Genomic DNA, 10743 nt, shown 5'->3' with positions numbered 1-10743 from the left:
GACATGGATTTTTCATGCTGAAACACTCTAAAATGATGTACTTTCACTAGTACTTGGTGGGATCCACTTTCCTCACCATTTTCTCTCGATTTTTAGTGATTTTTTGGTCATTTTCTGTAGTAAATAGCAAGCAGTTTTGAACTGTCTACAGTCTTCTAGCCTGCATTATGGCGAGTTTGTCCACTGATCATGCTATTTTCAACATCACTAAGCTTGATGGTACAAATTAATCTTATTGGAAGAGCCAGATTTGGCAGGTGTTGGTGCAGAAATCGGCAGATCAAACCTTTGAGGTTAAGCGGGCATCCACCTGCAACTATGCCAGATGAGGAATGGCTTGAGCTTGATGAGTTATGCAAGTCCACCATTGTATTGTCTTTCATAGAACAGGTTCACTACAATGTATTTGAGGAAGAATAGAGTGCATGGCAATTGTGGGATAAAATCAAGAATCTCTATGACAAGAAAAGTCCAGCGAGTCAAATATATTGGCTGAAGCAGCTTATGGATCTGCGCATGAAGGAGAATGTGACTATGTCTGCTCACTTGAGCCAGTTCCATACTATACTCAAGAACTTGACTTTGCAGGACATCACTTTTGCAGAGGATGTCACTCTTTTCTTGCTTGGTACTCTTAATGAGTCATGGGATGTATTCCGCACTGCATCATGTGCCTCTACTGCTACCTTGAAATTATCTGATGTTGAGAGTGCTCTTCTGCAGGAAGAGGTTAACCGTAAGAATTTGGATGCCTCCCGTGTGTCGCATGCTATGACAGTTAGAAGCAGGAATGATGGATATGGAAAGCATGGTAGTGGTAGTGGCCGTGGATGGGATTCTCAGAAATCTCGGTCCAAGTCTCATGGGAAGTCATGTAGCAAATCCCATGGCAGGAATGCATATGTTACTTGTCACCATTGTGGGAAAAAGGGCCATATTAGGCCACAATGCCATGAATTGCGCAATGAAAGGCGCAAAGATAAGGGGAAAGACAAAGTGTAGGATAAGTCTTCTGATCATAGCATAGTGCCTACAAAGTCTAGTGTTAAAATTGACGAGATCAATGTTATGCAGCCTGAGGATGTTGATGATGATGATTATATCTTTGTAGCTTCTTCTAGTGCTTCACAGATGACAGAGATACACTCTATGTATACATAGTGTTGGCTCTTGGACTCAGGTGTGTCCTTTCATGTGACACCTTACCGAGAGTGGTTTCATTCATACCGTACTGTTTCGGGTTCTGTGCGCTTGGGTGATGACATCTCTCTTGATATTGTGGGCATCGGTGATGTTAGGTTGCAGTTTCCTTCTGGCAGCAGTTTTGTTATGCAGGATATACGTTATGTACCTACTTTGACATGCAGTCTCATGTCAGCTGGACAGCTTGATGACGCAGGTTATCATGTATATTTTGGAGACTCTGCATGGAAGATCACTCGTGGCAGACTTGTGATTGCGAGAGGTGCCAAGGCTGGCAGTCTCTACCCCTTGATTGTGTCAGCTTCTTCCCTTGATCATGTTTTATCTGTGGGTTCTATCCCACATGTATCTCTTTGGCATGCCCGTTTGGGCCATATGTCTTTGAAGGGAATGGAAATGCTTTCTGGTTTGCAATACTTACCGCCCCTTGATTATGCATGTTTTGATTCATGTGAGCATTCTCTTTATGGCAGGCAGACTAGGTCTATGCATAAGAAGTTTGGTAGGCCACGCATGAGTGAGCCCTTGGCATTGGTACATTTGGATGTCTGTGGGCCCATGCCTTGTCACTCTATGGGTGGTGCAAAGTATTTTGTTACGTTCATAGATGATTTTTCATGGAAACTTTGGGCTTATCCCATTAAGGTGAAATCCGATGTCTTGGTTGTGTTTCAGAGATGGCTTGCATTGGTTGAGAACCAGTCTGGATATAGGCTAAAATGCCTAAGGACAGATAATGGGGGTGAGTATGTCTCATGTGCTTTTGAGTAGTTATGTGATGAGAGGGGTATTAAGCGTCAGTTGACCGCCCCCTACACCCCCGCAAAATGGTTTGGCTGAGCGGATGAATAGAACCATCCAGGAGCGTGTACACAGTATGCTTAATCATGCAAGCCTACCACAGAGCTTTTGGGCTGAGGCAGTTAGTACAGCTGTGCATGTCATGACCTGCATAAGAATGACACTTGGGATTTGGTTTCCTTGCCTACGGGCAAGAAGGCTTTGCCATGCAAGTGGGTGTACAAGCTGAAAAGTACCCCTAGACACCCAAGCTGGCATACAAGGCTAGATTGGTAGCAAAGGGTTTTAAGTAGAAGCATTGTATGGACTTTGATGAGGTCTTTTCTCCTGTGGTTAAGATGACCACCCTGCACTTAGTCTTGGCTTTGGTTACTCAGCTTGACTTGGATTTATACCAGATGGATGTCAAGACGGATTTCTTACATGGGGACTTGCATGATGAGATTTATATGGAGCAGCCTAAGGGCTTTGCAAAACCTGGCAGGGAGCACCCAGTGTGCAAATTGAATAAAATTCTTTATGGCTTGAAACGTGCACCTAGGGAGTGGTATCATAAGTTTGATGCCTTTATGCAATCATAGGGCTACAGCCGGAGTGCTATGGATCCGTGTCTTTACAGAAGAAAGCTCGTGATGATTCTTTATTGATTTTGGTACTCTATGTGGATGATATGCTAATAGTAGGGAAAGCTCATGATGAGCTAGATGCTCTTAAGGATCAGCTCAAGAAGAGCTTTGAGATGAAAGATTTGGGACAGGCCGCTCACATACTTGGTATGCACATTAGACGCGATAGGCATCCGGGACTCCTCTACTTGTCACAGAGGGAGTACATTCATAAAGTCCTTGAGCACTTTTGCATGCAGGACGTAAAGCCTATTGGCTGTCCATTGCCTTCTTATGTGAAGGTATCACAGGCTGATTGTCCACAGACAGAAGAGCAGAAGGCCGAGATGGCCAAGATTCCCTATGCATCTGCAGTGGGCAGTTTTATGTATGCCATGATAGCCACTCGTCCAGATATTGCCTTTGCAGTTGGTGCTGTGGCACGCTATATGGCTACACCTGGCAAGAAGCATTGGGATGCCGTGAAGGGTATCATGAGGTACCTGAAGGGCACTGCAGATATGTGCATATGCTATGGCAGCCATGATACAAGAGTCATGGGCTACATTGACTCTGATTATGCAGGACATGCAGATAGTAGGAAGTCCACTTCCGGCTATGTATTCACCTATGCTGGAGGTGCTGTTTCTTGGATGTCCAGGGTGCAGAAATGCATAGCCCTTTCTACTACAGAGGCCGAGTATGTTACAGCCATTGAGGCTTGCAAGGACGCCATTTGGTTGGGTCGTTTAGTTTCTAACCTTGATATTGATGCTATCCCTACACTGCATTCAGATTCTATGAGTGCTATTCAGTTAGTCAAGAATCCGGTCTTCCATGCGAAGACAAAACACATTGAGGTGAGGTATCACTTCATACGTGGGGTCGTTGAGGACAAGTTTGTTGATCTTGTCAAGATCTCGACTGACCAGAATCCTGCAGATCTGCTCATGAAAAGCCTCTCTATAGAGTGCTTTGCCTTCCTTAGGAGGTTGATGGGCGTGGATTGAGATGACGTCTTTCCTCATCCTGTTGTACATGTGTATATGTTGTACTATCTTTTTTCTTTTTCTTTTCCCTCCTCACTGGGGTAGATTCACCTTTAAGTGGGAGGTTGTTGGGGGTAAAGGCACCTCTGCCTAGCCTCCCGTGTATTACTACACTGACAGTCACCGCCATTGCACACTACAAGTGGCGGGTGCCCATCACCGTCACTTTATTCTTTATTCTTTTAGTGACAGTTTGAATAAAGGAAGGCAAGGTTACACATTGTGACTGTTGGAGTTCCCATTTCTAGTCTCTCCCTTTCTTGCTCTTGCTCTCTCGCCATAGCTCTTGAGTCCAACCTTCGATCCATTGCTCCCTTTCAAGCACCACAATAGAGCTACCAATGTCTAGAGGAGATGTAGGGGGAAGACCAGTCCTAGAACATGCACAAATCACATTGATATTGATGCTAGTCCTATTGGTGCTAATGATTGCTACTGAGTACTTACTGAGTCTTGGGAAATGGTTTTGAATCTATGAAACAAGCCTCAAGTGGAGGATGCAACAATCGGGAAAGAAGCGGGAGAAAGATTCATACTTCGAGGAGAAGAGGGTTGAATTACCATGGAACCTTCGAGCTAAAGATTTTCTTGGGCTAAAGTAAATCGAAGAGGAAGATCTCCTAAATGATAATGGAATGGCTCTAATACCAGTTGAAGGGAAGTGAGTCCTAAAGTGGAAGCACGGACTAAAAGCAAGAGCTAAGGTGGAAGGAGTAAGAGCAAGAGGGAGAGAGACACAAGATGTGGGAACTCCAACAATCACAATGTATGACTGGCCTTCCCTTTGTTCAAATATCATTGAAATAATAAATAATGAAGTGATAGTGATGGGCACCTCCAACTTGCAGTGTACATGTATGTGGATACTGTCAGTGTAACTAATACACGGGCGGCTAGGTATAGGCACCTTTACCCCCAACAATAGCTTGCATCATCCAACTATCTAGCAAAGGGTAGGCTTTTGGTCAAAGCTGTAACATGGCATACATCATGTAAAATAAAAGTACTACCTAAAGAAAACTACAGTCTAACATGAAAAGAAGCCCCCGAATCAAGTAGCCAATACTGAGAAAAAATAAATGAGGCATTAGCCAATCGACTATGATCAAGAGAAGAAGCTGCAAGATGTAATCATCATCAGACTCAGGTTACAAGACATTTATCTCCTTAATGTTCATATTGGACTTATGAGGAAGAACGCTACAATCATTAGACTTATCCTGCACTTTGCCCTTGCCTTTTTTCTTACACTTATCATCATGCATCTTATGGAATTGTGGCCTAATATGACCCTACTTCCCACAATAATGACATATAAGAGAGTTCTTACAACCATGAGAGTTACTATGAGAGTCCAACGAGACTAAGACCTTTTTGAGTCTCTGTTGTGTTAGTCATTACCACTCTCACCATCATGTCTATCCCTAACAGTCAATGCATGAGAAGTATGAGTTGCATCCTCATTCTTTCTGTTTATCTTCTTTGTGAGTAGGGCACCCTCAACATCCTAGATTTTCAAATTATCCTTAAGCATATTAGCACATATGGTAAAGTATCCAATGACTCAAGAATTGTCATAAGCAAGAATAAGGTAGGAATATTATTCTTAAACTTAATGCCCTATGAAGTCAACTGACTGAAAATCAAATAAAACTCATTCAAATGCATGAACACACTAGTCCTTCATTCATGTGAAGGCCCATGAGTTGTTTCAACTGATACATCTATGAAACATGACTTCACTTATTATAAAGATTACATATCTTCTCCCATAACTACCAAGCATTATTCTTACGTGCAACAATATTGAAATAAACCTATTTCGATAATGATAATATAATAGTGAATTTACATAGCTCATTCAAATCATTCAAATTATCCTAATCAAGGCCTTTCAACTTTATACCCTTGGTTTCAAAGGCCTAACCTACTTCTTTTGAACTAGTACCTACCGTTTTGTGTTTTGCAATAGGTGAAGTTTGTGCCATCAAGTATTTCAATATTAAAAATAGCACTACCATTTAAAGAATTGACCATAATGAGAGTGTACCAATGTAAAATTCAAGAGAATGGGTTGTTGTAAATGATTGCAATTCGATCCCCAAAACAAAGGCAAAATAGAAGGGAATACCAAAGTATAGAGTTCACCAACTACAAGCAATGTTTGGTTTCTAAGACAATGCTGAAAACTATAATTCCAACAATGTTGAAATAATGACAATTATATATCTTAATCCAATTGTGGAAAAATAGCCAAAAAATCAAGCTTCCACATTGCAAGGGATATTGGAGTAGCAATTGGGATATAAAGAATGCAACTAGTAGTGACTAAGCATAGACCACTAGTACCAAAGATTATCACAAACTCAAATTGTTAGTAAGCCATACATCCCATAAGCATATACATCACTAACTGGAATTATCTAATGAACGCCAAGAAAATAGGACAAATACTACAAGAAAATCTCTCTTGTCACACCAACAACCTTATTCTTCATGCTTCAAGAAACCACAAGAAGAAAAAGAACACCATGAAAATGAATTTCCTACACATCATCATAGAATGAATCTCCCATAGATTTATCAAAATAAATCTTCAACATATCTTTATTATTATACATCCATGACTAAGTAAACAAAAAAAATACTCCATCTTGAGAATGTAATTGATCATATAAACTTCATGATTCATCATCCATGCTCTTCTTCTTTTCAATCTCTTATAGATACAATGTTTTATCATAGAAAATGGCTATCTTTTCTCAATCTCTCTCTCACACATGCTCTCAATCACTCATACATCATAATCCTCATTGAATACAATAGGATCATACATAATAGTCTTCTCTTGGTGGTGAATACACCTCTCAAGAGATATTATTGATATGAAGAGGTGCCAAGGACACTATAGTGACCCTTCAAAGCTCATCTCAATATTAATATCACTTTAGTCTTCACTTCAAGTCTTCACAACTATATCTTCCTTCAAGATAGATATTTTTAAGCTTATATTAATCTATTTTCAAGATTAGAAAATATACCCAAGCTAAAACTTTATCTATCAAAACACTTATAGAAGCATATAGAGTGACAATTTAAAGCTCATTAATATCACTATCACTTCAATCTTCAAGCCTTCAATAGCTACATATTCCATCATGCTAGCTATTTTTGAGCTTATATTCATCTCTTTCCAAGATTAAAATATATCCCCAAGATAAATATTCATCCATTAGAACACTTATAGAAGTGTACATATGAAGGAAGTGAGTCTTGAGTGGAATCTCGTGAGCAGAAGCAAGAGCCATAGTGGATGGAGTAAGAAAGTAAGAGCAAGAGACACAATATGTGGGTCCTCCAACAATCACAATGTTTCAAATTTCATTTTAAGAATAAAGAATGAATTGATAGTGATGGGCATCCACTACTTGTAGTGTACAGGTGTGCAAGTACTATTAGTGTAACTAATACATGTACTGCTAGAGATAGGTGCCTTTACCCCCAACAATCTCTCACTTAAAAGGAGAATGTGTCCCTAGTGAGAAAATGTTAACCCTCAAACGAACAAGCTGAAAATTTTGAAAAATCTAAATCAGAGGACAATGCCAAGGCAAAAGTGGAACTGAAGACAAAGGCGCGCTAAGAAAAATATGGAAACATAAGAAGTGCAGAAAAGTCCCAAATCAAGGAGAAAGGCACACAAGAAAAAGCACAAGTCAATACTTTTGAAAAAGAGCACAACGTGCATTATGATTTAATTTAAGAGCGTCGGCACATGCTCTCACCCATGCAATTTGTAAAGGTAGATGGGTGGTAGGAAGGAAGCTAGGAAGATAGGAGGATAATGGAAAAAGGGCATAGGCCATGTCCGGCCATGTAAAAAAGGGGGATAAGGGGATGACCGTCCAAAAAGGATTTAGGGTTTTGTATATAAAGTTGAAAAGTGAATGAGAATCTCATTCTCGTGTGTGGCTAAAAGTGGCTCTCTTCTTCTTCTTCTTCTTCTTTTTCTTCTTCTTCTTGCTTGCTTGCTTGAGCTTGTGCTTGAGAGAGGGAGTGTGAGAGTGTGAGGGTGAGGGACCATGGAGGACACACCTTCCCCTACATGAGTAGCTAGGATTTGGAGGTGCTCGACCACTAGGAAGGCCTCGATTGCTCAGTGTGATGAATTCTGTGGAGTCTGGAAAAAATGCATCGCGCTCGGCCTGTCCGAGTGACCGCGATTCTGGGAAAAGTCCCAAAATCGGCCCTCGGCCCTCGGTCCATCGGGTTCAGACGTCCACCACTCGGTCCACTTGATTCAGACACCCATCGCTCAGCCCGTCCGAACATACCATTTGGCCCTCGACCAACTTGATTCGGTCCAAACCAACTTGGCCATCTCCACTTGGCCCTTTTTGACTTGTCGGCCTGAGCCATTCGAATGATCGACTCGACCCACTAACCTGACTCACCCTCGGCCACATCCATTTGGTCGTCTGAGTCGCAAATTCGGCCACTATTCCTATTTGGCCCTCGGCCCGTTCGAATCCACCACTTGGCCCTTGTAATTCAGACGAGTTGGACTTAGTCAGGTTTTTATAAATTTTTTGAAGAATTGCACCATACCCAGCTAGAGTTCAACCACACAAACCTTGTAAGCCATCCCCATGCCTAGAGCTCGATTTTGGTGCAAGGAATAGGTGAATTCGCAAGACATAGTCGCTTAGCAACCTGAGTAGCTTGTTGAGAGAGTCAGTGCCGTAACGGTAGCCAGTGGAGTCATAGACCCCGAAACGAATCTAAAACGTGTAAGACGACGCATCAAGAAACCCTAGAACCTCAATGGGCCAATCTAGCCAACAAGGGAAAAAAGGCCACACCACAAAAACATCTATAGGTTGCATTCAGACTGCATCTAGTCAAAGCAAAATGCAACAACCTCAAGATACAAGTGTGAGGATGACTAGAATGATAGTCTTGAAGATAGATGCACCTTGAACGACACTACACAGATAACCCAAGATATCAGTAGAGAACCCAAATCTAACAGTGTAGTTGGGGACTCAAGGGCATGCATCAAAAGGCTTAAATTTACAAGCCAAGACTCGAAAGATGAAGACATAGTGCCGCCTGCTTATCTTAGGGTCAAACTCACTGCAAAAAGAGAGCAAAGTGTCGATGTTCTCATCGATGAAGGGGCAAATTTTAATATCTTAACCTATGAAGCATGGACTCTGCTAGGCCAACCAGAGCTCACACAGACTAATGCAACTCTTAGTCCTTATACCCACAAGCACTTATAGGGAAGTGCAAAATACTTGTAACTATTAAAACTGAAAGCTTGCCTGGTCCTATTCCATGTTCCTCTAAATAGTGCTAATTGTGGAAAGGAAACCCTCTTAGGAAGACCCTTCAAAAGGGTGACGAAGTGTGAGGTTGATTATGTAGCAGAGAGGATAGACTTGACACTACCGGATGTGAGGATAATCACAACCTTTAGTAAATGTGACCTCACCAAACCTTGAGGGAAAGACAAGGAACATTCTGATATACTAGGAAAGCCTAGTGAGGAGAGTAAGGACTTGTTGAAAAAGTTGATACAAGTGCATGCTGAACAGAGAAAATCGGAGAGCGATTCCATGCTCGAAACAAGAAGGTCAAGAGACAATGCCAGGGAAGGGCTTTGGACTTACAAATATCATAGAAAACCCCAAGAGGAGCCCAAGCCTTATAGAGGAAGGTATCGATGGAGAGCTAGCACAACGCCGAGATGGATATCCAAAGCGTTGCTATGGGCTCAAGGGTATTAAGCGTTGCTATGTGCTCAAGGGTATTAAGCAGGTAATCAATGGATTTGGGTACCAAAACCCCCTGCTAAACCACCTCTATGAGCCAAAGACCAAGACGTATCAAGAGCGAAAAAGGGCAGGAGGAAAACCAAACGAAAAACCAAGTCTCCAGTCAAAAACATTGGAGGGACCAAGCCCCTCACGATTGAAATCAAGAAACTAAACGAGACTATTCGAAGGATAGATCCTCAACCTAGTGTGCTTAACAAGTGCATATCATATGTACTCGTCAAGTGTACAAAAGCCACTAGTGCCCAAGGAGCCTTTGATTTCCCAAGAGGATAACGAGCGTCTTAGGCGCAACATTGCCCATGGAAAGGTTGATTGCTATAGAATCATCTAACAGCCACGAGCAAATCTCTCGGCCGTGCCAAGTCCACCTAGGAGTCCCAAGTCTCCTACACCCACTTTTCGTAAATAGATACACGAAGCACAATATCAGTCAACAAGTACACCTGCTCAATCCCAATCTCTATCACCATCTAAGTTTCCAAATGTCCAAGAGGTGGGACATGACACCACCCTTAGCTCTCAGCCTAAGGATATGCCTGTGAAACCCATTGTGACTACCTCAACTAATACTTGATTTGCACAAGTGAATGTGCAAAGAGCAACAAAAGACATGGCCACTTTCCATCTACTTAAGGACTTGTCACCGCAGTCTACCAATAGTGGCCATTCCACTGAACTAGCCGCTACTACCTCCAATCAGGAATCATAGTAGTCAAAGCCTTTGGCCGTGATGATGCCTCTTGCGGAACGTGTCCTTAGCAATTCACCCATGGAAGAGGTGTCACAATCAACATCCTTGACACCTCTAGCATTGTCAAAGCACCTAAATCTTAGGCCTGAGAGAAACCTCTTGAAGATGTGGCCAAGGAGATGGCGCATCTTACCAATCAACCTAGCAAGGCTATCGAGCAGGTCGCAGCTATGTCCCATGAGGACATGCCAGAGAAAGAGAAAGTTGAGGCCCAACCAAGCACATCAATGGCTGAGCTAGTTCAAGATTCTAAGTATTTAAGGTATACACCTTCATGGCCCAAGCACAAGGGGAGAAAACAACAAAAACAATGGCAGTTACAAGTGGTTGGGGACACCAAGAAGACGAAGACCAAGAGCACGGAAGGGCTGGGGAATAAAGCATCGAGTCTACCCACTAAGGAACCCATGGCTATCTCTCCTAACAGTGGTGAAACCTCAGACATATCCATGTATTCTGATAAGTCAAAGCAACCATTACCATCAACGGTT

This window comes from Lygodium microphyllum, chromosome 3 (genome assembly GCF_053477565.2).
Source record: "Lygodium microphyllum isolate KBCC chromosome 3, Lygodium_microphyllum_v1.1.10, whole genome shotgun sequence".
Classification (NCBI taxonomy): domain Eukaryota; kingdom Viridiplantae; phylum Streptophyta; class Polypodiopsida; order Schizaeales; family Lygodiaceae; genus Lygodium; species Lygodium microphyllum.
This window is presented reverse-complemented; position numbering follows the sequence as displayed.